The 27573-nt window shown below is 35.9% G+C and overlaps 1 protein-coding gene across 3 annotated transcripts in view; it reads right to left on the minus strand.

Moving 5' to 3' along the window:
* The window catches only part of LOC118264716 (caskin-2), a 255675-nt gene that overhangs the window by 137813 nt on the left and 90289 nt on the right, over positions 1-27573 (minus strand). The window lies entirely within an intron of this gene.

A 27573-nucleotide genomic window follows, 5' to 3' on the forward strand; every position in this document is an offset into this window, starting at 1 on the left:
TTACGTCTACTAACAGATTTTAAAACCTTAATTTGCTTACGAGTGCACCACTCTCATTACTGGCAACGCATTAGACCTGAAACAAGGTTTAATGTGAGTGACGCACCTCATTTACACCGATCACTTGTAATAGGCACTTATCTGCTTGCGACGGGCAATCATTATGGATTTATGCCCGATAATAACTTGGCCCTAGTCAGGGTACGCCTACAAACTTACATGGTTGGCTCCGTACCGCAGCCACGGATATTCATGAGTTGTATATTTTTTCTGTTATTACAGATTTACTATAGCCTATCTCTACTGATTATAGGCTGGACATCCTGTTCGGTTTTATTGAGTTCGTTTTATATTTCTCTTCTCTTTGGATGTGTAAGTATCTTAATATCTATAGTATCATAAATTACCATCAAATAGTCGTCTTCAATCAGATTTAATTTGGCTTTAAACTTCATTGCGTGATAAGTTCATGAGTCAGTTGTATTTCGTAATCATTAGGAACACCTAGGCCTTCCTACGTACGCCCATCAGGACTAAATCTACCAATCGTCTGTTATTTATTGTTGTGATTAGATATTTAAGCATCCTTTGCATTGTTTGGCGATGATAGATCAAGCAAATAGGTAAGATATAGCAATTTCAAATGGGCAGCCATTAATAATGGTAATTCTGTGAGTTGTAAATTAAAATTATTCATTCATAGATACCTATTTATAAGCATAAATGTTGTATTAACAATATGTAAAAATACGTAAACAATTAAAACATATTTATTGTAACCGCATGTATATTGATTTTCTACTTTATTGTGTTAATTGTTAAATCTCCATTGTGTGGAGTGGGCTCAAACTCAAGATTTAATATTGTAACTTCTGCATTCTCTTTCAAAATTTGCATGCCGCTAATGGTAAATGTGCTGAACTTACTACTTATATGTAGATATCTAACACCTGTATTATGTACAACATTTGAGCAAAGAAAGATTTTTTATTTATTTAATACTTAAGTTATATAACTGTGATTATAACAATTCTTCAACAGAAATAAAAACGACCTTGGTTTCAATTGATGAAGCGTATCGATGTTATCAAATAATTAACAGTCTGAAACTATTTGTTAGCATTCAATTTGAAGAACCACTTCAGAATACATTAGGAATATACTAGAAAACATATACATTATCTAATCATTCATTAGAATAATTTGATATACTCAGAGTTGAGAGTGAAATATTTCGAAGTGTTTCTTAGAACAATTCACTTAGACTACGACAGTCTTGGAAAGCAATCACAAAAATCGTTTTGGTTCAAACAATGGCCGGATTGTGTCGAACATAATTTGTGGCCCCAGCATCCTATAACAATAAATCTCGAGTGTCAGCAGATTTACGACACTGTAAACATGCAATATCATCAAACTTATTTAAGTACGGATAAGGGATACCATTTTGAAGTTATTTAATTGCAATCCACTTAAATCATTGGTCGTGAATTATTTTCGATTGGTTTTAATTAACAAAATATGGATTTATAAAATAATTAACGGTGTGATTTATTGCGTTTCTCAATCGATTCGGAAATAAAATAAGAGTTAACGTTATTTAATAAATAAAGGATGAATTAGTATTCAATGCCTTGTGAGTAACGGGTGGAATGCACGCGAAAATAAAACATGGCGTCCTGGTTGTATGAAACTTGGGTGTTCTTTAACAACAGTTGAAAAGTCTTGGAAAACATAATAATACTTCTTGAAGGAAATTACATCATACTAGACCTAAAAAATGTAAAAACACACCCATAAAGAAAGCAAAGCACCAAAGTATTCATTCGCGCCAAAATATTTAGATTTTATTATTCATTTTGTTCATCATAGAAGTTTACAACACTATAACTTTGTTACAATCCGCCATCTTGGATGTCCGATCCGTTGAATTTATTATTTTTAATATTGGAGAGGTTAACATCGTGTTCATAATGTTGATATTAAAATGAAAGTGTTTAGTTTTATATTACGTTATCATACTTAACGCCACAAGCATTTGGTGTTTATTTTATTAATGTTTTAATTCAGGTCATCGAATATAAACAATAAATTCAAAATTGACAGTTGTCACAATGTTTATTTTTCGAATACGCGCGTTTGTCATGATTTTTAAGATATTTCTATAATTTTAATAAAAATAAGAATAGTAATTTGATCTATTCACACGTTTATTAAACTAAAATAATGTGTACTAGTATGTCTACTCGGCTATCGACACCATGACGTCGCACGCCGACCTCTCTAGTCACGTGACGTGGTGGGGAGAGGACGGTGAGCCGGGCTTACCGGTGCGATGCCTACGGTGGTTGTTGTTGTTGAGACGTCGAGGAGTTAAGATGTTACTGTGTTAAACTTTATTGTCGAATTATAATTATATGAATTAATGTATGTCGAGTGATTTACCGAATATAGAGAACGTTAAATTGTGAGTTGCTGTTTCATTTTACTTCAGAAGTGGGATAGACCAGATTAAAAGGTATGTTTGAACAAATATTTCAACATTTAAGTATCGAGAAAATTTGTTTGTTACATAAAATATCGTTAATTTATAACTATTCATATTTAATACTGCCAGCGGACAAATAATCTCGATATAACCTACAACATTTTTGGTTATGAGAATCTATTCTCTGAACAAGTCGTTAGTTGAAAGTGTGTATGTTGGATGTTCGACCGTACATAACTTATGGTAATTTTTCACTAGAAAATAGGTGTGATATGAGTAAAGTTGTCTGATATTTAGTAGGTTTGTTTTTTTTTCCCGTATAGTAGGTATAATAAAAAAATAAATAAAAATAAATTAGATTTAGTGGCTGATCCTCATAGCTCGATTAGATATTCAAGATTAGATTTTGTCTACTAGAGAATTATAATTTTCCGGTATACAGCTTCGTTTTATTATTTCTCCGCCAATCGTGAAAATGCGAGAAGTCGGGTAGTGGTTTTTGCGGAAAAGATCATAAAATTGTTTTCAACTACCCTATGTTGACGTGTTATGCTTTCGACTACCCTAATTACAGTCATAACTAAAGAACAATAGGTGTACTTACGTGCGAAATAGGTCATGGTCATTTTGAGCATCAGATGATATTATAATGCATTATCCAAATGACTTGTATGTTGTTACTATGCTGTTTAATAGTGGTGACATGCGCACGAACTGTGTGGTCCTTCGGTTCGAGTTCGGGAGTATTAGTACCTACATACATTTTATAATTTAATTGTATGGGAGCTACATCTGCCAACTGTTTTAACAGTTTGGCAGAGATATTTTTAGATTGGAAGGAGTTTTTGGGAGAATAAACGTTAACTTTAAATGTCATTGGGGTGGACTATGTATGTTCATCGGATTATGTTAGGAGGTGGACTATGTATGTTCATCGGATCATGTTGGGAGGTGGACTATGTATGTTCATCGGATCATGTTGGGAGGTGGACTATGTATGTTCATCGGATCATGTTAGGGGGTGGACTATGTACGTTCATCGGATCATGTTAGGGGGTGGACTATGTACGTTCATCGGATCATGTTAGGGGTGGACTATGTACGTTCATCGGATCATGTTAGGAGGTGGACTATGCACCTTCATCGGATCATGTTAGGAGGTGGACTTTGTATGTTCATCGGATTATGTTATGGGGTGAACTATGATCTATTCACCGGTGCACACATACGTACGATCTTGCTGGTGGCAGGTATGCTACCCACTAGTCACATGTAGGCGCATTCTTGCCTATTAGTAGTGAGTTATGTATGCTTACTGAATTCTCTCAATCTTAATTGTGCCTGGAAGTGTGAAAAGTGATAGACCAAGTAATTTATAGCCTGGTAGAAAACTGATATACTATCGTTACGAGATATACCAAGCATGATTTTATTTTTATGAGTTCTACTTTTTATTTCGATTGAATGTTGTTTTGTTTCAGTAAATATAAGATACTTTTATTACGACTACCAGTTTATTTCTATGTATATGGTTACCTAAATGATGAACAGTTTATGTCTCAGATGAAGTTAAAACGTTTCAGAATTTATAGGCGATGTCGTCTGATCATGATGGACACACGCCGCCTGATACGCCTCCAAAGCGACGACGGCGGCCGAAGAAGGCAAAAAGGCAAAGGAGGCGAAGGAGTTCGTCTTCCAAGTCTTCATCCAGTGATGAGCCGACGCCGCGAAAAGTGCGTAAGGAATCAAGCAGACTAACCTCTAGGAACGTGCTGAAATTACTGACGAAATGGAAGGGAGAATCAAGTAAGAACTCTTTTGGTAGTAATAATAATTTTAATAATGTTATTCCGGAATTCGACCCGTCTAATAGGACTCAAACTATCGATTGCTGGCTGCGAAAGGTAAATGAGTGCGCTTCTATATACGGTTGGGAGGATAGACAAACAATGCACTACTCTTTACAAAAGTTAGTTGGACTGGCAAAGAAATGGTTTGAGTCCTTGCAGACAGTCAAATACACTTGGAACGAGTGGCAGCTGAAATTACGCAAGTCATTTCCCAATGAGGAAAATTTCGGACGTCTTTTAGAAGAAATGTTAAGTCGTACGGCACGTAATGACGAGCCCCTGCGTGAATATTTTTATGATAAGTTGGGTTTGTTAAATAGATGCGATATTACTGGTAAAAAGGCTGTCGACTGCATTGTGTACGGCATTAGCGATCGATCCGTTAGGAATGGGGCACAAGCTCTTAATTGTGTGGAACCCGAAGATTTACTAAATTATCTTTCCTCTCAAAAATCACAACCGGCTATGATTAACCATAATAAACCACGTGAACGCATATTTCAAAAGCCTAATAACTTTGGAAATTCCAATACGGACACTAAAAATTCAAATGCGAGTTCTATAATTTGTTACAATTGCCGCACTAAAGGCCATCCCTATTTTAAATGTACTAAACCGATTATAAAATGCAAGTGTTGTAACCGGGTAGGGCACAACAATGACAAATGCAAATTAGTCCCTTTAACATCCACCAATCCTAATCCAAACAGTACCGACGAAAATTCTGAAAAAAACACTCTCAAAATCAATACGACCAGTGACGCTAATAGTAAGTTCTTTAAAACCATCACAATCAATGGTCACTCTCTCGAGGCGTATATTGATTTTGGGAGCGAATGTACTCTATTGCGTAAAACAGACGCGAAACAGTTGAAACTATCGGAAAACTATGACAATATTCCAATTGTAAGAGGATTTGGTCAGTCTTCTGTAGTACCTTTGTATAAAGCATTCGCTTCCGTGAAGGTAGATGATATCGAATCGACCATCGAAGTATTAGTGATTGATGACGTGCATATGCAAACGTCTACAATTATTGGACAAAATTTCACAGAACAGTCATTCGTTACAGTTTTAAAAGATAGTAACAGCCTGACATTCTACCTAAGTCCTAATAAAAATCCTTTTGATAGTCACGAGAATACACTAAAACTTTACGTTACCAATACCACTGATGTTTCGAAAACCGGTGCTGTCCCTGTACACGTTGATCATGATTTTACCGGGGATATTTTTATTGAGGGCTATAGTGCGGCAGAACCTCGGAAGGAATACCGTTTGTTTCAGGGCGCTTACCATATTTCTTGTGGCAAGGGTGAAGTTATTGTATGCAATTTGTCTGACAGTACTATAACTTTTGTAAGTAACACTTTGATAGCCAGAGCAATTCCCTTTGTTGAACAAGACACTTTCCGAATCAATAGGATCGTAGAGGATATCACTACGTTAGAACCCCTCGATAAAACTGATATTAAAGTTGGACCAGGGCTTGACATAAGTCAAACAGATGCACTTTATTCGTTGCTTCAGAAATACCGAGATTGCTTTGCTACCAATTTGGGAGAGATAGGATGTGCGGTTGACGTAGAGATGAAGATCGATCTCATTGATAACAAACCGATTGTCTACCGACCCTACCGCCTATCTCATTCCGAACGCGAAAAAGTCAGAGAAACAGTTGATGAACTATTACAAAACAAAATCATTCGAGAGTCAACATCTGATTATGCTAGTCCAATTTTAATGGTCAAAAAGAAAACCGGTGAGCAAAGACTATGCGTTGATTTTAGGGCTTTAAATAATAAAACAATCAAGGACCGGTTTCCTCTTCCCCTCATTGAAGATCAAATATCTAATCTTAGCGGTAATGCTTACTTTACAACCCTCGATCTTGCATCTGGGTATTATCAAATCCCGATGGCTCCTGGTAGCCGACATCTCACTGCATTTGTCACGCCTGATGGGCATTACGAGTTTTTGAGAATGCCCTTTGGACTCGCTAACGCTCCAGCCGTCTTCCAGAGAATGATCAACAAAATTCTCGGAAACAGGCGATTCGAATATGCCTTGGCCTATTTGGATGACGTGCTGATACCATCAAAGGATGTGAATGAGATGTTTCGGCGACTAGAAGAAGTGCTTAAACTTTGTAGAGAATACGGATTAACTTTAAAGCTCTCCAAGTGCCGTTTCTTCGATACCACAGTCAGCTACCTGGGATATGAGATTACCCCACAAGGTATACAACCCGGTGAGGCTAAAGTATCAGCGGTTAAGGGATTTCCCACTCCTGGCAATATTCACGAAGTTCGACAATTTCTCGGCTTAACTGGTTATTTTCGAAAATTTATTAAGGATTATGGGGAAATCGCTCGACCGTTGACTTCTTTATTAAAGAAGGAGACAAAATGGCAGTGGTCTGAAATCGAGAACCAAGCATTTTCCCTTCTGAAGGAACGTCTCGTTAGCCGTCCCGTTCTGGCTCTTTACGATCCAAAATTAGAGACCGAATTGCATACGGACGCCAGCTCTCTGGGCGTAGGAGGCATATTGATGCAATGGCAGAAAGATTCGCGAGTTTTAAAACCAGTGGCGTATTTTAGTCGCCAAACAACACCAGAGGAGAGACATCTGCACTCCTACGAGCTAGAGACACTGGCCGTTGTATGTTCTTTAAAAAAGTTTAGGGTTTATCTTTTGGGCATAACTTTTAAGATTTTTACCGATTGTGCTGCACTTAGGACGACTTTAACAAAGAGGGATTTAATTCCGCGAATAGCAAGGTGGTGGCTGCAAATAAGCGAATTTGATTTTAGTATAGAGTATCGGCCAGGGGTACAAATGCAGCATGTGGACGCCCTCAGCCGAAATACTACTCTACCCGCGAAATCAGATGATCATTTATCCGTCAATATCTATTCTATAGAGCAAGATAATTGGTTCCTAAGTTTACAAAAAGCAGACCCCGATATCTCGCGTATTTTGCAAATTCTAAAACCAGAAGATGACCTAGAATGCCAAGATATTCGCAAAAATTACGTTGTTAAAAACCACATTGTTTATAGGAAAATTGACGACCAATTACGGTTAGTTGTGCCACGAAGTGCTAGGTGGCAAGTATGTCGCGCTAATCATGACGATATAGGACATCACGGTTATTCTAAAACTTTAGAAAGAATAAAAAGTATTTACTGGTTCCCAAAACTAAGAAAATATGTAAACAAATATGTAGCCGCTTGCTTAGAGTGTGCATATAATAAAGATACTGCGGCCAAACAAAAGTCTGGACATTTATACCCAATTGAAAAAGTTAATATACCTTTTCATACGATCCACATGGATCATCTCGGGCCGTTCGTTCGCAGCAAAGATGGCAACACTCACATTTTGACCGTAGTCGATGCCTTCACGAAATACGTGTTTGTGAGGTCAGTAAAGGACCTTAAAACAAAAACCACAACCAAAATTCTCGAAAAAATATTTTATGATTTCGGTATTCCGGCTAGGATAATTTCTGATCGCGGTACTTCTTTCACGTCGACAGCCTTTAAAACCTTTTGTGAGGGACATGGAATTAAACATGTATTGAATGCGGTCGCTTGTCCCAGAGCCAACGGTCAAGCCGAAAGGTTCAACCAGACTATTCTTAATGCACTAGCGGCACAAAATTCTTTTGGTCATGAGCGTGACTGGGACAAGTGTCTTGGGAAGATTCAATGGGGCATTAACAACACCGTGAATGCCTCAACACAAAAAACGGCGACAGAAGCTTTGTTTGGGCTCAAAATGCGGGACAAATTAGAAAATAAACTCAATATCGAAAATCAATGCATGACCCCTAACTTACAAGACCTTAGACAAGACATTAGTTCTAATATACAGAGAGAGCAAGAAAAGATGAAACTAAGATATGATAAAAATAGACTCCCTGCTGCTAAGTATGAAGTAGGTACCTTAGTAAAGATCTCGCGAAACAATTTTGCTAATGATGGAAAGAGCACAAAGCTTCTGTCAAAGTTCATAGGTCCATATAAAATTGTAGAGGTTATAGGGAACGATAGATATAGGATAGCCGATGTCCCAGGCTTCAAAAGAACGGGCAAGCCCTATAAGACTGTGATAGCGGCAGATAGGATAAGGCCCTGGATACATGTAAAAGCTGTCGAGGTTCATGATTCAGACAATAGCAGCTCCAGTGAGCATAGTTATGACTATAACAGCGGCTGAATGTATACAGGGTCTAAATCAATTTAAACTGTCTACCAACTACATATTATTTTTGGTACCAATACCTTGTATTTTATTATACCTATTTCCGTAATAACATAACAAATATGTATTATTTACTGTAGAGTATCTATAGATTAGGTTTTCACTGTGTGTCTCATATTATACTTAATTAACATTTACTATGCGATTTATTTTGCGAATGTCATGATTTTATGTTTGAATGTAAAAATAAAAGCAAGCTACGAATTGTAATTTTACCATTCGTTTGTTTATTACAATATTATTGTATTACAGTAAGTAGATTTAAGAGTTCATTAGATGTAATGCTAAGTGTAATAAAGGTTTATTATAAAACAGTCGATTATCCCAAAATCACAGCAAAAGATGCACTTGTATAAGAACTGTAATAAAATTGTTAGTAAGACGTGCGCCAGGAGTCGGCACGATGTCTGATGGCCGAATGTCATGATTTTTAAGATATTTCTATAATTTTAATAAAAATAAGAATAGTAATTTGATCTATTCACACGTTTATTAAACTAAAATAATGTGTACTAGTATGTCTACTCGGCTATCGACACCATGACGTCGCACGCCGACCTCTCTAGTCACGTGACGTGGTGGGGAGAGGACGGTGAGCCGGGCTTACCGGTGCGATGCCTACGGTGGTTGTTGTTGTTGAGACGTCGAGGAGTTAAGATGTTACTGTGTTAAACTTTATTGTCGAATTATAATTATATGAATTAATGTATGTCGAGTGATTTACCGAATATAGAGAACGTTAAATTGTGAGTTGCTGTTTCATTTTACGTTAATGGCATTCCAGGTAATTTCGTTAGTATTTTGTGCCTGGTAAGAGCATTCTTAAGAATCGAATAACGGGAGATAGTAATAAAAATCGATAATTTATTGGTGTATTAGATATTTAGATTGTGTGTTCCTCCGTGTGGAGTTGACCGAGATATGCGAATTACTGATTGAGGAACAGCGGGGGCGAATTTTTGTGACAGAATCGCTCGTAAAAAATGGTTGCCACCCGCGGCGAGCATTTGTTTAGTTAATGCTGTTACTACGAGCTATGAACATTGTGATCTTTTTGAAATGGCACTGGTTTTATTTCGTGAGGCGACGGACCAGATTATAGTAGTTGAAATGATGCAAGAAATTGAAAGTGTTTTTTTTTTCGTCTTGTCATGTTTGGGTCAAGTTATGATTGTTTATTCAACAGTCAAAGGTTTGTGTGAGGTCTTGCCTTGGAGTCTGGCGCCAAGATGACAATTTGTATTGTTTCATAATGGGGTCTATGATAGTAAAAAAAATCAAAATAGTCTATTCGTAGTTTTGACTTTTGTGAATGAGCAAACGAACAGATGGATCACTAACTTGTGTTGATGTCAAGTGATTAGTGTCGCCTAAGGCCGTATGGAACACGAAAGGAGCTGAAGTTATTCGACCACATTGTATTATTTTTTTTTTTATTCTTTACTTATTTAGGAACTTTTATACACAAGTATATGCCAGTTACATTGGGTTACACACATCGATTAAGAAAGAAAAACATCTTAACAGAGACCTCTTCAGAAAACAATAGGTCAACTAAACTCAGTATCATCTCAGCACAATATCCACGGAACCTTCACTAACATATTTTCGTCATTACATTCCTGGGAAACTCGATCGTCAAACAAAAACGTTTCATCAGGAACATTCTATTATTCTTATTGTAATCCCAAATTACGTCCTCAGGAAACCGACACAGCTACAAAGGAAAGGGACTCGTCATTTGTAGTATTGTTGTATGCTTATATCTTACTGTTTTTATCTAATTGAGTTATCTATACATATAATAAAATCGTAGAAAAGTGCTGTCTGTACATTGAAAATAAAAATAAAAAAAATAGCAGGGGTTATTGTTATGTCGATGTCGAACCCAAAAATGTAATTAACTTTTTTTTTGTCTGTTTGTCTGTTTGTCTGTTTGTCTGTTCGTCTGTGCGCGCTAATCTCAGAAACGGCTGATCCGAGTTGGATGCGGTTTTCACGAATATATTGTGGGATGCTTAAATTTACATTTAGTGTTTGTTTCATGTCAATCGGTCCATAAATAAAAAAGTTATGTCAAATTAAAGAATCACGTCGAACATTCTATGCTTATACCATTAATCTCCGCAACTATTTGACGGATTTGGTTGAAATTTGGTACAGATATAGTTTAGAACCTTAGAAAGGACATAGATATATTTTTATTTCAAAAATAAAAAAATAAAAATAAGAAATAAATTATTTATAAATAATTCTATGTCGATCGTTACACGACTTCGGTTCATGTTATTGTTTTAATTTATCGAAAAAAAGTAAATAAATAGTAAAAAGGTATGAAAAAAATAATATCAATATAATAAAACATTTAGTACAAAGAAAATGCTCTAACGGAGTATAGATAATTCTATGTCGATCGTTACACGACTTCGGTTCATGTTATTGTTTTAATTCATCGAAAAAAAGTAAATAAATAGTAAAAAGGTATGAAAAAAATAATATCAATATAATTAAACTTTTAGTACAAAGAAAATGCTCGAACCGAGTATAAATAAATAATCCAAGTTGTCTTTATCCTCGATAGATGGCGTTGGGATCAAAATAGATCGCGCTATGGTTTCGTTACATTCATTTGGTTGGGTATCGGCCGAGCGCTTCGGTACTATCGTAGAAAAAGTGTATTATCAGTCGTATGATTATTTGTCTGTAGTGGTCCTGCTGTTTCGTATATTCTAAATTGGTTTCGTTGTATTTGTCAATTAATAAGTTTATTTGTTGGGTTTCCTGGTTTTTTGGTTAAACTCTTTAACGTAGGTTTAGTTTGATATCGATTATTAGTAGTTACTGTAGTTAGTTTTTTTAATAAAATTGTAAGTCTAATTTTTTTTTAATTAGATTAGATTTAAGTCGTTTCTTTTAAATTATTTAGTTTAAGCTTGGTTATTATAGCATAGAAGATAGGTTGTAATATAGTTTCTTTTTTAATTGTTATAAATTCGTAATTCGTAGCTTTCTTTAGTTTTAAGTTAGTTTAAGTCCGTTTTTAAACTATTTTTTCAATGCCCTAAGTGAGTATACATCTATTAAATTCAAACGCAGAGCTCATTATGTTGATTTTTGAAGAGTTCCCTGGAATATCTTCCACATCTCATTTTTGAAGAGATCCCGCGAGATCGGGAACTATGTGGTTAAAACCAAAAATTTGCCGGAAGTCACTATTTTGGAAATATATTTCATGTACAGAATTGACCTCTCTACAGATTTATTCGAAGTCAAAGTCAAAGCATTTATTTCAATTAATCCTAAATTAGGCACTTTTGAAACGTCAAATTATAAGTATATATAGATTATTTTTATTTTGGATCATAATCACGGTAATTTTGGGTAGCTAAAAAACCTACTTTACTGTAATGCTTCTCTATATACAATATTAGACGTATGGCCTTCGGGGGTGAAAGCATACAGGCTGCTGGGATTGCTAACACGGGACAGAGCCACATACAATTGACCGTGCGAAAAACAGCTGATACTTAGATCTACACCCACAACTTTTAGAGTCTGACCTTGAGCTTTATTAATTGTCATGGCGAAACATAGGCTCACTGGAAACTGAATTCGTTTAAAACTAAACGGAAAATTGTTTGGAATGAGAGGAATCCGAGGAATAAAAACACTATCACCTTTTCCGCACCCTGTTAAAATCTCTGCTTCTATCAGATTTCGTTGTAAATTTGTTACTTTTAATCTAGCACCGTTGCAAAGTTTTGGTGGGCTTAAATTTCTAAGGAGCATTATGGGTACGCCGATTTTTAATTTTATTTTGTGAGCTGGTAGTCCAGGAGCACTAAGAGATTCTAAAAATTCTACTGGGTAGCTGGTAGATTCTCCTTCTTCCATAACTCTGTTAATAGAGGGTCAATTCTGTTCATTGAAAATATAGAAGAAATAAATAGCAGGGGGTGTTACTGGATCGATACCAAGCCCAAATATGTGATTTTTTTTTGTCTGTCTGTCTATATATGTTCAGGCATCACGTGAAAACTAACGGTTCGATTTCGATGATATTTATAAGATGTCATTGTCAGAGTTACTCAAAATGGAGAAATAAAACTTCCACGCGAAGACCGACATCCGCGCGGACGGAGTCGCGGGCAGAAGCTATGTACAAATATATCACTTACATAGGAAACATTACATGGAGATTTTGGAGAGAATGACTACAAAAAAGTTATATTTTAGAACCTTTTAGCTACTCTAGACGAATGGCATTTTCTAATGGAACTGATCTAACTAACGACGGAAAGACCTACTTTACAAAAATTCTAATCTAACAACCAAATTTTTGACTACGCATTACGCTTGTTAATATCTAAAAGAATGGGTTATATGCTTAAAAACCCCTTAGGTTTTCATTAAACACTTCTAATTATTAGCATTTTTAACGAACAGCTTTCAGTTTTAATACAACCTTAGAAGCATCCGTAGTTCTAGTTCCCAGAAACATCCAACACATCATTCCTTCAATATATTTCGCAGGAAAGATTCATCACATGTGTAACGGCTCGTAGGTAGTAACGAGGGTCGATGCCCTGAAAGGGTGCGTTTTGAAACCCGCGATAATCCCCGCTAACCATCGGCTTATAAACTAGCCGGCCGGATTTGTAGCTATTGTTTTCTAATCTGTTTGACGATTCGGTGAATTTGTTTCAATGGCTCGTGAGATTATTATGGTTAAAGCCTGTTATGGTGTGTATCTTTGTCTTAATTCCTTTTAATAATTATGTAATTCAGAGACGTCTAAATAAGGTTTAAACTTCTAATAATCTTGGTGCATGTTTTCAACGAGATGTCACTGCAGTTGCCTTTCTATTGATTCTATAAGTGTTTGAACTAGTACATACAATATGTCTAGACAAAGACGAATTAGACAATTTTTACAGCGTTGTAATATTTTTAAGTCTCTTCTTTCTTCATATTAAGATCCCTCTTGACCAAAGCACCTACGATAAAATATCCGTTAAGCAATCTACTAAGCGATATAGTGATTGATTAAGCAAAAACTGGGCGGATAACGTGTGTAATGACACCCAATTATATGAAATGATATTAACGCCTAAACACACACTACGTCTTACGCAAATCACTGTATTAACCAGATGATCATATTGTAAGGGAAACAAGCAGAAATACAAGACCAAATAGAAATGACTATGAAGAGAATCATATACTTATTGGTTCAGGAATAAAACATCATTTCAGAATTAAAACTAACAGTATCAGTGGACACGACAAGGAAATGCCCTGTATATATTTGGCGCAGGACTGAGTAATACTATCATATTGGCAAGAACTATAGCCTCTGTATACCACTCCAGTCAGGTCTATCAAGTCAAGTGCATTAAGCCATGGTCGGACTGAGCTAAGACACACAATTGATCACTTTGGATACAGCGAGAGACTAAATGACCGGTCCGATCCAACCTACATAGATATTGTCAATAGACAGGAGGTTAGATTTGTCCTAGTTGGCTAGCCACCAATAACATAACTTACAATGAGATCTACAAACATAATTCTTCTAGTTAGATAGTATTATGGAGTCGTCAGTGAACCTTCTCCATACCATCTGTCTCATCATCATGAGGCTGGCTGACTCATATCGACTCCTAACTTTCGCAATAAGTCATTTACTTGAGCAGTAAAGGGTCCCCTTGCAATATATTGCCCCCTATAATATTCACTTCCAGTTTTGTCTATTTGCTCTTTAGAAGGGTGTCAGGATGACGAATATATCCGTTTGCCTTTGACAAAGTTTTGGGAATATGGAAACTTAAATCTAGGGTCCTATTAGATTAAAATGGAGAGGAAATCTTGAGCTTGATTTAATATTAGACGGTTTAATGAATCTTGGGCTTCTTGGTTGATTAGAATCAACTTTACTGCAGGATTCCACTGTTATAATAAGCAAAGTTTTATAAGCTCCATAAAGAGCTATGAGGAAAACAGTGGTTAAACAATTCCTTCGCAAAAAATCTACAAGAACAATTCGCCTCATGATGCAGCTTTCCTCGCTATCCACATTATATCCTTATTTTCCTTCTCCAACTGTAGTTGGGGTGGCTCTTTTAGTGTAAAATCAACCTTAACTTGAAGAAGTAACGTTGTTTATTGATTGTGGTCAGAATAGGCCATCAACAACACGCATGATAAAAGCCAGCGGGGTACAAGTGATTAAAATAAGTACGGATTTAGGTGCGGCTGCCCTAATGGGGGACACCACGCCCCGTTCTGACCTGACGAACTTAACTTCACTGTTTTGTGGTAACAACATTAGTAGGAGTATTGTTCTTCAGTACACCAGTCCCATGTGCATTGACCGGAGTGAACGAGACAGCAACATCGACATGACAATGTTATTTATGTGGCACATTTATCACGATGAATAATTTCCAGGATATACAAAACTAACCGCTAAAAAGACAATTTAAAAAGCTCACACAAGTATGAAAAGAAAATGTTTCATCTGAAGAACTCATTCGTGAAAATGAAAGCAAGCAAAATAATGAAATATTTACATAAAAGAGTGTTCATCTAACTTGGTCTCTGAACAATATGTCGCGACTACAAAAAGTCCTGGAAACATTATTCACACTACGTTTTTTCCACATTACGTTTCGTGGCGCTCATCTTCATTCAACAATGCTAACAAAAGCGTCGCATTTTTATGACGTTAAAAAATCATTAGCACACCCCGACGCAACGGAAAATCCTATTCTGCCAACGTTGACATGCCAACTTAAGTGTTGCAAAAATAAAAATATGCGTACGATTTAAATAGTTGAGTGGAAACGATTTAATGCTCTAAGGTAGCTCAGTTTATTTTGCTATGAAAAGGTAAACTTGACATTAAGATATCTTTATTTACGAATTACCATTCGTATTATCAAGGAAGCAAATAATCTTGAAGTTTGTCTGTAGGTACAATAATTGACTACACAATCAAAATCACGAACGAGTGACAAGCCGTCCACAAAAAGGCTCATTCCCAAAAAACAAATGAAACAACTCCAACAAAATCTCATGTTTGCCCAATTTACTAGGGGGATACATTATCACATTTCCTACCACTTACACAAAGAATAGCAACAAAGAACCCGTGTGTAATATTACGACATCTAATTCGTACCTAATTGGCTTTACATTTGCCTACGGAACCCGCTTCAGGGTAATTTTACTTGTGGTTAAGCTTATGGTGTGTTTCTGCCTGCCTCATTTAATTTCTGTGTTTGAGACACCTTCCTTTGTGTGTACCTTTTGTAGTTTCAAATTATTGTGCGGAGGTTAATTTTCTCTTTTATCTTTACTCTCTTTGTAACTTTTGTTATAATTATTGGTTTCAAAAGCAAAACTTCTGGTTCAAATATATTTAGTTTTGTTTTGAAGTATTTTTTATGTCTATAGACGATTAAGACAATGCCCGACGCGAAGGGATGTAGACAACAAAGGATGCTAAAGGAAGAAAGATTTGGATTTCTAATTGAAAATCTTCAAGAAACGTTTAGTTCTTCGCATTTTCGTCGTTCTTCACTTACAATGGAATTACTGATTATCTTACCAGTAACAACTTCATCAACATCATTAACAACATTATCCACTGACACATTATCTTTTATTTCAACCAGATTTCCTTCCACAGCATTCTCAACAGTATCCAATATTTCATCCGACATAGTTGTAGATACAGTAGCCGTAAGCTCAAACAATACGGGGCAATCAAGAGTGATCGCGGCTCACGTAGATACCGATATCTGCCGATGCCGTGGGGTCACCGTCATTAATCACATCGGTTCAGTTCGACCGCCCCTTAACGATATACGGGTCCATAGGTCAATGAGCAAGTTGGTTACTTGTTGGGCCACAATTTTCTACACGGGTCGTGCTACTGTGACTGTCATCATCTTTTCACCCTTTACAAGAAATCTACATGACTGATAATGATGAGTAGTTTTCTGATTACTATTGTCATTATGAGCAACTGTTCTGATTAGCATTTTTGTATTGATTAATTATTTATTAAATAAACCAAGTATTGTTTCTGAATTCTCTATATCCACACGCGCCCATGTAGTCACTCAGTTACAGCTGTACAACTGAATGCCGCTAAGTACGTACCTGATGAAAAAAGATAAAGACAGTCTCAAGCAACCAAAAACTCTCCAGACTAAACGGGTTCCAGTAAGCCCAGTAACCCTGTAACTACTACAACAACCATAGAAATATATAACAGCTCTAGTGTCCCAATTTACTCGCCAACTCAGTTGTCCGTATGTCCGCAGCCAGGCACGCGTATCTGTGATCGACATTCCCGTGTGATTACTTTAACAAATCTGTCTGTAGATACAGCGTCTAGTTTAGGAACCTATTAGTTATCCCTGTTATTTGTGCAGACTTGTTCCAGTCTTGCGATACCGCTGCAGAAATCGCCAAATATGGAAAAGTAAATAGCGTAGTCGCTTATGTTAGGTCTGCTAAACATTTGTATTATATTTTATGTACTTACGTATACTTATAAAAGCAAAATGGAAGTTTGTGAATTCGAATGAGATTCGTTCAAAATGACATATTATGATTTCGCATATTTTACGAGATTATGTAGACTTCTATATCAACCAGGTGTTTCCTAAACCAATAAACAATATCGTATTTCAATATTATATTCTGTGTACGTATCGCCATTTCCATAAATAAATCAAAATTATATAGTCAGGAAACATACTTAATGATAATGAATTTAATAACCATAGCCACAAGATTCAAAATTAGTTAAGGTTAATTTTACTAGGCGTCGATAGTCAAAACTAATATTTTACTACCAATGTTTATTGACTCGTTCTCACGCGTGTTAAACAAAAAATCAAATTAACAGATGCGTAAACAGATAAAAAATTATAAAACATTGTTTTATAAATTAAATAAAACACCATTTGTAATGTTGCCATGATTTATTAAAATATGTTCGGAAATTCTCGCACAACTCACACTACAAATTATAAATTAATGTAGATACGACAACAGATTAATAAGTTAAATAAAAAAATAAGTTAGAATATTTATTGGGACTATTCGAAACGTCAGATTTATGATTTTACATTTCATTGCCATGTTGAAAAAAGAATGTTAGAGGCTGAATGCGTTAGTAACAGCATTTCTATTGACAGACGATGAAAAAACGAAAACATTCCATCGTTTGAAGGGTTATTAGGGTCAATTCACACCAATTTGATAGCCTCACTGCTATACGAGATACAATACGTCTTTCAGTGTACTATGTACCAAGTAATAAAAAGGTTTAGCGATAAGTAGGTGAGTCGTAGAAACAGACATTAGGGAACACTCCAAAAAAAAACTTTAGATTTTCATCAACATTATCCTTAGTTTGGAATACCTTGATGTGCAGGCAGCTGTAATGTGATGTTCAATTGTTCTTCCTATACCCTATAAGATATGAACTAGCAACATTTAAAGTCAACATGTAATAATGAATCAATGCGGGTGATTGGGGGATGTATTTACGTTCGGCAGTGGACTTATAATATGAAGCAGATAAATCAAAGCTCCTATTAAGTGGAAAATTCGCATCTGTGACCACAAACGAACCTAGACAAAGCAGTAAACCATTTTTACTCACCATCAAACATTACGAACATCAAACATGACGTGACATTTCAATATATTTTATATCTATCTACCTATATTTTTTATCACATGCCTCCAGACATCAATAAAACCTCATATTGGACCCTAAACCTAACACCATTAAGCACCTTTTACATTAACCCATTTTTTAAAGTTCGACAACACTAGATAAGACCTCTAGACGAGCATAAATCATTTTTACGGCGCTTGTGCCTCCCTTGTCTATGCGACAGGCTTTCACGGTCCGTGAATGGTCCTCTTTATGCTTCACTTGACACAACATAAAAGGCAAAATAACCCATGTGTTATAGAAGATAGTGGTTAGTTTGGCGTGTACGTGGACGGCGGAACATTTGCCCCGAAATGCCTAAACAGGGCCTATAAATATCGAATGCATAATGCTTGTGTACGGTGTGACTTATCGATTCATCTTTATTGTTTTGTTTACGGAGGCCATTACTTGCCATATGTAGTTGGTTTGTTACGTTAATTTAATTTTAGGGCAGTTACTATTAAATTATACCAAGAACAGTCAATTTTTACAAGCAATGGACAATATAAAACTATGGACTAGCCAAAAACGTTGTGATTAGATCTAGTTTATATGCACAGAGTACCTAAATAATATTGCATCATATAACTTAAGATTCTACTAGCTCCTTTAACATACAAATAGAGTTACCGTACAGCCGATATCACCGAGTATATGCAGAGTATATCGCAAGCCCGCTCCCGAGAGGAGTCGACTACCAAATTGCAAGAAGCTATGTTACTGCACAATTATCTGAAGATCGTATCTAATAGCGTGCTCTGCAATCTACATAACCCCTTGGGTTCTAGCTTGCATGCAAACATTGTTACTATAGTGTTATTGTACAAGTATTAATATAAGATATTACCTAATATAAGGTAAGTATTGATTTGGTAATATTCCCGTTTAAGTCCCTAGATCACCTATTTTTTAAGCATAGGTACATTGAGAACTAAAAATATTCAACCTGTATAGGAGCTCAATCGGGAATCCTTCTTGATTCCATTCAAACATGTGTTATGAAAAAGACATCTGTCAAAGCACGATCATAAACACAGATTGAAAGTTAGGCCAAGCTGGTGAATGGATAGAAACAGCTAATTTTAGCTAACAGCCAGCTCACACAGAGATTCATAACAAACAGATATTCAGGTACACCCTCATTTAATCCGAACGTTCTGTTTAAAAAATCATAACCTTTGTTTGTAACCAGCATAATTAGGACCGAGGAGCAAAGTTTACACGCGTGAAAAGTGAACCAGCGCAGGGGTTACAGGGACCAATACAGATTGGCTCGTTCACAATCGCAGTCGCAGATAGCTACCGCGCGACACCCTGTATATTTGTTTAGGATACATCCCTCTTTATTTACATATACATCCACGGCGGAAACTGTACTTTAATTGTTGGCGTGTACGTTTCAAAATCGATTGGGGCGTGTTCTCATATGGTGCGGTACAGAGGCTGTTGTAAGTTTAAGGTATGCACGAATAAACAAAAGGGTTTATTGACCTTGGCTTTAGGCCAGATTTGGAAACAGGCGAATTAAGAGCATCAGGATAATCCCAGTTAAGTTTGCTTGCTTAGCGATCTACCTGATAGTATTGTGTTACTGGGTTTAAAGTCGTTGACTGTGTCATACTTGATACAGTCAAGTGAGAAGATAGCTTTAGAACGTTTATTAATATGGGTGGCATTTAGAGTAGGAGAGCTTTATGAAAATTTTCCGGGTATGAATACGTCTCGGAATTGCTTAATAATTTACAAAAGTTTTTTAGTAAATCTGCAAAGTGATTCAAATCTAAATAGATATGTAATCTTACTAATATTATAAATGTGAAAGTTTGTGTGTTTGTTTGTTACTCAACCACGTCAAAACGGCTGAAGGGATCGGGATGAAATTTGGAACAGGGGTAGATGATGGTGTAGGCTAGTCATTGGCTACTTTTCATCCAAGTCGCGGACAAAAGCTAGTTTTCCTCTAAATGAAAACCAGCAATAATCGTTCAAATTATGAATTAATTTCTGTCGGTACTTCTCATTATACATCCTTCTCTTGTTAACGTTGAAACCATTTAACCAACTTTTGGTTAACAATAACCTTGACCTTGATCTAATTCCTTAGAATTTGAATAGTTTAAAATTAACATAGTAATGTTTCTTTAAACAATTAACAAACATGTACTAGTCTATTGAGAACAATAGAACCTTGCTCTAAAGTTCTCACCGTGTTAAAAACATTAGCATCTCGGGTTGGATTACAAGATAACATGACGTCATATCTTCACGCCTTCTAGGTCAAAGGAAGGGTGGGCAGAGATGACTACGCGCCCTAACTTCACCAGTTATGTTACAAAATCCATAATATAAAGGGAGTCTAAAGTCTAAACAATAGGATAGATGACTATTTTTTATTTTAATGTCCACCTTGTAGATTATTTTACAATATTAGATATGTTTTTTTTATTATCTTACGGAAATAAATACTTTCGAGATATGTCGATTTGAAATGTATATAAATTATATTTTTTATACCTACTTAACTGACTATTTTCATTGTATGCTTCAATATCTTTCTTCCACTGACATAAAACAACAATTAATTAATTTATCCATCTATCTATGCAAAACTGTCGCCTAGTTATTTTCAGATCATTTGTAACAGTGAATTTATTTACTTTAATTAATTCGGCCGCCGCGCCCGGACATCCAGCGTTGTTGTTTACAAAACAAAATGGCGCATTTTCAAGGTACACCGCATTACGTAAACGCAATTTAAAATTCACGCCTGTAAAAACAGCTTTCATCTCTTTAATGTAATCCGTCGGAGATAAGTGACAGTCCTCTAAGTATATACTCTGTGGCTTTTAAATAATAAATTGACTTCTAAACGAAGGAAAGATGACTAAGTTACCTCATAATGTCGAAGGCGCATTTAGTAAATGTGGTTAAAACCGCCTAACGCCCAAAATTGAGTCTTTGTGTCGGAAAATTGGTTAGGTATCAAACAAACAATCTCCTTTGACGAGTTTATATTAATTATTTGGTGGCAGATATTCGTTTTGGCTAATGCGATTAGACTCGCTACTAATCGGCTTAAACGCTCGGATAATTGTTACAATAATTTCTGTATTAAGTATATTTGTGTTGTGTTGTTTTGTTTATAGATACCTATTATCACTTATAATGACATAGACATGAAAAGCAGTAGGTAATAACTATTTAATGAATAAATATTATCACTCATTCTACCTCAAAACATACTCAGACACAGATGAAATAGGTCATAACTTTTTGGCTCTTGTCGCCAAACCACACATCACGGTTTTGCGACTACGTCAGTTAATGTACGTAATACAATAAAAAGCTCTTAGGCTAGGCTCAAGTACAATTACAAACACGGCAAATAATAAAAAAAAATATTCTTCTCATTCATTTGCACATCATAAGAGCCTCTATCCGCGAAGGTACGCCAAAGGCTTGATGCGTGTAGTTAATTTCGTCGCGAGGACTTTGTAATGGTAATGCGTCCCCACCTACGGGACAAACGCGTGCATATTGGAGTCTTAACATGAGCGAAATTAGAAGCAGCAATCACAACAAAAACAAGACAGTGCGAGCGAGAGAACACATAATAGAGATAGAAGATTAATCAAGTTGAGAAGATGAAGTGATCGCTCGCTAGGTCTCCATGCATGCAAATTAAATTTCGAATTTGAAATTAAAATTAGAATCATCGACAATATTGGCGGTAACGTCGGTTATGGTGGAACTCTGATTTTAAATTTGAATTACGAATTCGTTCATTAACATTTAGGTAGTTATGATCCTGATAGGCCAAAGAGTTTCAATAATGCCAGTTTAAAAAAAGTTGGTATATAAAAGTTAAAGTTTAGAGCGTGGAAATCGTATAAAAGTGCGAGGCCCAGGTAATTTAACGAATTACATTCGAGACAAAAGTTATTTCCTTTGTACATCAAAATACTTAATTTAAAACCTTTACAATGTTTTATTGTACGCGAGTACAGAATGCGATTGCAAACGGAAATGAGTTTATATGAGCGTCGAGTTTAATTGCGGTGTTACAGTGGCAGGAACGAGCAGGAATAATCCAAAATTAACTTTATTTTATAGGCGTTGAAGTACAAAATTACTTGTCTTTATTACGAACTTCGTGTGCTTACAAAGTATTTTTTTAATTGTTGTTGTTTTTCCTGAACTACCTTAATGAATAAGTTGTAGTAAGTGTATTTAATGATAAACATTTTAAACGTGAAGAATGTTGCACTTATGTTGATAATAATCTTCATAATAATCTTGTCGCTTCGTTTGAAAAATAATGATAAATAGACATCGTTCAATGGTAAGTAGTGTAGCAGTCTGTCTATCCCACTGGAAATGTAATATGTGTATTGATACTTTGGAAACTAAACCCACTTTTAGCACGAACCACCAAAACCCATAAATTAATTAATGTAATCAAATCAATTTACTAACCCACCAATTTTTAAAATGATCTTTTTTCCTTTTGTCTTTTAAAGAGGACATCGCCATCCAATTAAGGATAAAGCACACAGCCTTTAGGAGCCTACATTAGCGTTTGTCACGAAACCCCTACAAAAGTTTTATTGACTAATTTTACATACCTCTGCCTTTTTATCATGATTACTAACGGAAGAGGACTTTACTTAGCATATTGGAAGACTTGATACATATAAACCACTCTTAACTTGACGTTTCGCGAAACACCTCTGTCTCTTGGAGATCCCCGTGATAGTCCACTGCTAGACTCTAGACCTCCTTCATTCAGATTATTCTCTTATTAGGAGAGTTGAAGTATTGTAGAATTCACACGGTTAAATGAATAAATAAAATTAAGTTTGCAGTTTAAAAGGTTTATCGCCGTACTCAGAGTCATTTAATGGTTACATCCGTAGCAATTGTTTTGGGCATAAAATCGTTGCTAAGGAATACTTTAAGTAACCATTAGCCGTTCAGCAATGAAATGATCTGCTTTCACACCCAGCAACACTATTGCTCCAACACATTTTTACACAGCAATAAAACCAAAATTAAAACTAAGACAGGATGTTAATAAATTACAACACAAACTGTACATTCCTTCGACAGTTTCTTGTTATAACGAGCTACATAAATACAGCTAAATATACACAAAGAAACACAACCGAACGGTTCAATTAGCAATGTATTTGCCCTAGAGGAGTTTGAGAGTCGATAGTTAGTCCAAACACGAGCTCAAATAAACCTAGACATATAATCTATGTGTGTATAAAGACAAATAGTCTACCAATTGTCTGGCAATCAATCAATCTCATGCCAGACACAGGCCAGACAATGTTATTCAAACAAAAACTGAGGAGAAAGTTGTTACAATACATCACTCATTTATTTAACAGAAACCTCATTACTGCAATTAGAAACTTTAATTTCTTTAGGTGATTAAAATAATGTTACTAAGTACTAAAAAATTAAACACTACATAGTAATTTAAATAATTTGAGTGTGGGTTAAAGGTGTGTGTTTTTACTTCAATTAAATGTAAGTTAGTTATGTTTTTATTGTGAGTTTTTGCACCGTGTTTGCTTGTTAAATGTACGATTGAATATGTGAGTCAAAGTTTATCACTTAAGAATAGCTTCATCTATAAGGACTCTCACATGCCTTGCTTTCTAGTATCATTACCATGATTAGCTTTATTCTAGCATTCTGAAATGCTTTGCTGGTTAATACGCCACCTTACATACATTTTCGATTGTTAATAAAACTTGATCGCGATATATCGCCATTTATCCCGAAGGGGTAAGCAGAGGTGCACATTACGGCGCGTAATGCCGCTATACAATGTACACCCACTTATCACCATTTGCGTTATTATAAGTCACATAAAAAAATATTCATTAAGAAATAAACAAAATAGCAACGTAAGTAAATACGTTGCCTACACCGCGCATAACGTCTGGTTCACACAATGGCTTAGAATATTAGAGCGAGCTCACACGACGCGGTCAGAGTGCACCGGCGCCGCCGCGTCCGCCCCGCCCATTTCGCTTCCGGATTTCGCGCCAGATGCAATTTGTAACGTCCTCTCCCATTGAAAATAGTGGTAAGCTGGACATGAAACATAAAACCTAGTTTGTAGTCGGATAGAGGAAATTATATGTAGGAACGCGTTGTTGGAAATGGAAATTAAATATTAAATGTTGCTGTTTTTGTTCAACGAATGTATCTTGTTTCTGGTATGAAGAGGAAGGACATTGAACCCGCTAGTTTGAAGGAATTTAGTTGTATGGTATGTTATAGTATGTAATTTTATTTGTAACTAATTATAGAAGAATGAAAGACGAAGGACGGAATAAAAAATAACAAGTAAAGTAGAGGATCTTAGTTTCCAGATCACACCATCTCGCCTAGTGATAAGCGATGATGTGCCTGACGATGAAGACACCCAAGTTATATTTTGTAGGAAACATAGACTCCGCCAATGAATTCCATTTCTTAGCAGTTTACACAAGTAAGTTTCAAAATGTCTGAATAATAATTAAACTATGGAGAGGAACCGTCAATATTTAAGAAATAAACATCTAAATTCTAAAGCAGTTTCCATGGATACAGGTAGGCAACACAAAAGACACAACACAAAAGATGAGGGATATTAGTCTAGACGGATCGGTAAACTTTGTAGACTGTATGTAGGTACTATGTATTTCTGCGTACCTAATAAATAACTAAATGGTTTTGTGCTAATAGTTAATTGATAAACATGGTATTTAAAAGTTTTAGGTAAATATAGTATAATAATGTACACTTAAAACAAAATATAAGACGCGCGATTACGCGGTTATTTCTTAAATCAGTTGAATACTGAGACGCGCGTTCCAAAACCGCACGACAGATTTTAGTTTTTGTAAACAAAATTTTCGAATGTATAAAGAGTTAAGGATATTATAATGTTATGCGAGCCATTATTAAACAATTTAAATAAAGTTTGTTACTATTTGAAACATAGACAGCTAATTTACAGACAAACATACATAACTAACTTTACACGATAACCCGTAACTTTTATTGACAAAAATATCCACTAAATTAACCCAAAACAGCAATACTTATTTCCCGTAATATTCAATTGTATCTATTTTCGTTTCGATACCATTCAGCTTGTCCACTGCGCAATGTATGCACACAAATACTTGAATTAGATGCTCATTGTGCTAACAAATTGCCAATGAACCGTAGTTGTAGCTGTTCACGATGTGATTTTGTTCAATGCATGCATGTAGGAGTATTTAATTGTGTTGAATTTTAACCATTTTACGCATATAGTATGGTTATAAAATGGGTATAGTATGGTTAACCTTTATATACGTTTTTGCAAAATATTAATCGAATCCTGTGTGCTCCAAAAGTAAGTGTTTTGGTAGCAAGTAATGAGAACTAAAAACGTACCTTCGCCAACAATTTTGTGAAGGTTGTTTGGATATAGAAAAGAAACACTAGTTATATTATTCTTAAGATGTACCTACATTAAGTCAGCATTACTCTCTTGATGCACCTTGTATAAAAGTGCAACCCAGACGTAATTCAGAAGAAACGAACTCGTAATAAAGAGTACATTGATCCTTCAGATATAAATTCGCGATCTTATGAAACAAGGTAATGTAGATAATACTCGTAAATAATCTCGTTTTGGTGTCGTAAGAGTTGAATTGTTATAGAGTGCCTCAATCGTCGGCTCTCACCGTGCGAGCAGCCGGAAGAAAACGCCAATAAATCGATAATAATCGTAAAGCAGCTATCGACAACTCTTGAACCGAGCCACCGACCCGGCACAATTATAATAATTGAATCAGGAAATCGTTCCCCTCCGAGCAAAAGTATAAATAAATCAAAAAGGGCTCTCATCGACGCGGTTGCTCCGTGCCCGTGCCTTATTTATTTAGACTCGATAAAAAACCTAAAGCGAACGCGGCCATGTCCACGACGGATTCATTCGGGACACCAAGCCTCTCAAGATGGACAGGACAATTCAAGGCAATTGTATGGAAAGTTTTTGCTACAATTCACGCTATTGAAACGCACGTGCCAAGGGCTTCTAATAGCAAATAAATAGTCGTTGAAAAATTTTATAAAAATAAACTTTAAGTTTTTGCGGTTTCCCTCAATTCCCCCATTTAAACGCCAATGCAGTAGCCATAGATATAATTGTTACGGGTTCGTTGTTAATATTTCAAAAGGTCCGCGTCCCGCATTCATATTAACAAAAGTTGGCACTCCTACACGACACACGACGCACACATGCAACCCACACCTGGGACCGATATACAGCAGCGACAAAATCATTATTCATCCCTGCGCCAACTTGAGCCGCACAAAAACCATTCAAAAACTTGTATCCGAACGAAATCCGCATAAACAAATTCGCGCCAATTGAAAAAAACATGGCGCACGAAACCGGACTCAGTCTACGTGGAAATGGCGGGAAAGTTGGTGTCTAAAACGGCGATTAATTGAGAGAATTTTATGGCGATACTTAATAATAATTGCAAATCGACAATGGCTAGAAATGTCGTAAAGGTTTATTAAGTGTAAATTCAGATAAAAGCCGTCGTAGAATTATTGTGCCTGGTTTTTAATACGCTAATTAATGCACCAAAAACAGCCTATAAATCACCAAAGGCAAGGTGAAAATCACGTTTCCTTTAATTAGTTATTTCATAGACGCACAATATTGAGGGAGACCTGAACCATTTATTGGGCATAGGGCATAACTTAAACTAACCTCAGCACTTACTGGGCAGAGTTCCAATCTGGTTCAAGCTGGATATTATTAATATTCCTATCAAGCTATCGAACTAAGATGAACGTTATGCTTGTTCTGTCGCCGTAACAGTTAACCGGGCCTTGGTCTCACGACAGTGGAGTCGATCGCCAGTCAATGCCTTACTCGATCAGCTCGTTGACTAGTCAGTTATGGTAGCAAGTTCACAAAGTTTATCTATCAGGTTTCAAGTGCAAAGGTTAACACGATTATGACTGACCTCTTTTATAATAGCTAGTCGTAACTTCCATTGTTTTATTTTCTTGTCAAAAGAGAATTAAGATAGCTTTATTTTTGTGATACTTATTTAAGAGTTTTCTTCGATTATATTAAAGTCTATGATAGTAAAGTTTAGAAGGCCTCGTCATCTCAAGTCCTATATAAACCTTTGGATATT

This window comes from Spodoptera frugiperda, chromosome 26 (genome assembly GCF_023101765.2).
Source record: "Spodoptera frugiperda isolate SF20-4 chromosome 26, AGI-APGP_CSIRO_Sfru_2.0, whole genome shotgun sequence".
Taxonomy (NCBI): domain Eukaryota; kingdom Metazoa; phylum Arthropoda; class Insecta; order Lepidoptera; family Noctuidae; genus Spodoptera; species Spodoptera frugiperda.